Source organism: Scylla paramamosain, chromosome 3, assembly GCF_035594125.1.
Source record: "Scylla paramamosain isolate STU-SP2022 chromosome 3, ASM3559412v1, whole genome shotgun sequence".
NCBI classification, from domain to species: Eukaryota; Metazoa; Arthropoda; class Malacostraca; order Decapoda; family Portunidae; genus Scylla; species Scylla paramamosain.
In genome coordinates, this window is record NC_087153.1 from 30,583,022 (window position 1) to 30,585,521 (window position 2,500).

The window sequence follows — 2,500 nt, forward strand, 5'->3', positions numbered from 1 at the left end:
ATACACACCAAAACAACGCTACACAATAGGCTCTTTCTTTACTTCTTTCTCCTTTTTTTTTTATTTTATTTTGACTACTAAGGCTTCTGTTAGCTCTTCTCCCCCTCTCCCCCGGATCACCACTACAACCATCGCCGCCAACATGATAGTGCTGCTACTACCACTACTACTACTACTTCTACCACCGCTACTACTATGAGTATCACCACTATTATATTACTGCTGTTACAATACTTCCCACCATCACCATCACCACCACACCGCTCCTCCATCACCATCCAGCCACAATCACAACCACTAACACCACCACAATCACAGTATTTCTCAACTACCGCCACCACCACCATCAGCACTCCCGCGGTCTTCAAGCACTCGTCTTCGCCACAATCAGTCACCATCACTCTGTGGACACCGTAATTATCACCACCACCGCCACCACAGCCACGGCACTCACGCTCCATGATGGCATTATTATGAACATCACTACCACCGCTGACACTGTTACCACACCGCCGTCATAATGTTATCATGTTCGTAATGTGACAGACGCTACCGCACACACACACACACACACACACACACACACACACACACACACACACACACACACACCACTTTTCTGCATGGCCGCCTCCCAGTGCCGCGAAACGCTTCTCATCACACACACACACACACACACACACACACACACACACACACACACAAAACTTCACCCCTGCGCTTTTTTCTGCCAAATTGCGCATCCATCCCCTTGCGCCTTTTATGGATAGCGTGCGCACTCTCGCTCTAATCGCTTTGTTACTACGTCTGCGGTAACATCCCTGCTACTCACTCTCTCTCTCTCTCTCTCTCTCTCTCTCTCTCTCTCTCTCTCTCTCTCTCTACATTGGCGGGTGCAATCAACCCCTACCTGATTTCCTTTGATTTTACGCACTTCCTCGAATGATACAAATTTTCAGTACTTCTACTTCCCTCAAATTTTACTCCTCCCTCCCTCCCTTCCTCTCCCTAAATCTTATAAACGTTCGCCGCATCCGCCGCCGTCCCTGTCACCAATACCACCATCACCTCGTCCACCTCTACCGGTCCGGAACAATAATATCTGATCCGCCTCACCTCCCAGACTCCCCTGCAATGACGCTCAGGTAAAAACTAATAATGCACACCTTGAACTCGCTCACTCCGGCGCACTCAAATTATTATTATTATTGTAATTAATACTTATTATTATATTTATTAGCATCAGAGTTATTGATACTGGCATGACTATATTTTATAAGCCACACGTGTTGGTTACTTTTCTGGTAACAATGTGTCGTGTATTAAAACCCCGCCGCCGCCGCCGTCGCCACATCGCTCCTGTGGGCGTTGTGTAGCGTTCGGCCATGTGTGGCGGCATGGCGATGGTGTGACGGCGAGGCACTGGATACTCAGTGCGCGGCGAGGGTGATAACGCTACCCCTGTGGTGGCGGTGGTGACCGTGGTGGTGTAGGATGTCGGGATGTTGTGGCAATAGAGGATGTGGGGGTGACGGTGGAGGTGCTAGTGGTGATTGGCGGCGGTGGCGGCGGCGGCGGCGTAGCGACGCAGCGGTGGTGGCCTCATCCCTCGGTCAACGTGTTAAAAATTGACTTTCGTGGCAGTCAATATTTTTTCTCTTCAGGGGAAAAGCGTCACATCCTGGTGCTCATCGTCGTGCCGCACGCCGCCGTCGTCACGCACACTACTTGCCCTCCACACCACACCGCTGCCCTCACACTAACACATGACTTGTAAGCACATGTTTTATCGTTTTCACGGCCACGTTCCGGCCTTCATGCCTACACCTCCTCCCTCACATCCACATCACAATCATTACGTCCTGCCACCCTCTGCACCGCAGACACTCTTGCCCAACCCTCGCCCGCCCCACTCGCCACCATCTCCGCCGCCGCCGCCGCGAGCTGCCCCGCTGAACTGGCGCCATAAATCATAACTGCTCCCAAGATCTCCCAAGAAAAGTAATGCACGAGACAACATTTGTCACTCCCGCATATACGCCTAACACGGCATCTCGTCAAACCACTCAACTACCGGAACACCACATGCCTCGGCGTCCCGCACTCCGCACCGCTGCGGCGCCCTCCCCTCTCGGCCTGCGCCCCGGGGAACTTGGGCGCCACTCACGGCCCACCGAGGAACCCCGGCAAGCCCCGGGTGAGGACCAGCTTTTAAAACAGAACACAACCAATGGTACTTGCGGCCGCCCGACACCTGCTGCCGCCACCTGTCCGGCACCTGTGCTGCGCGTCCCGCTGCTCGCAGGTGCCGCCGCCTCAACGCGGCGCGGCGCTGGCCCAACACGTCCTCGGTGTTTTGATGATATTTCGAGTAACATAGAATGGCACGGCAGCGGCGGTGGCCAACATCACCACAACTACCACTTGCACTCACACACACTGCTGCAACACGGCGTGGCTGGCCACCGCCACGGCTTCGCAACTCGTCCACACACAGAGA

General features: G+C 53.8%; 1 protein-coding gene across 2 annotated transcripts in view; it reads right to left on the minus strand.

Moving 5' to 3' along the window:
* Positions 1–2,500, minus strand: part of LOC135093534 (protein pangolin, isoforms A/H/I/S-like) — a 117,923-nt gene that overhangs the window by 114,713 nt on the left and 710 nt on the right. The window lies entirely within an intron of this gene.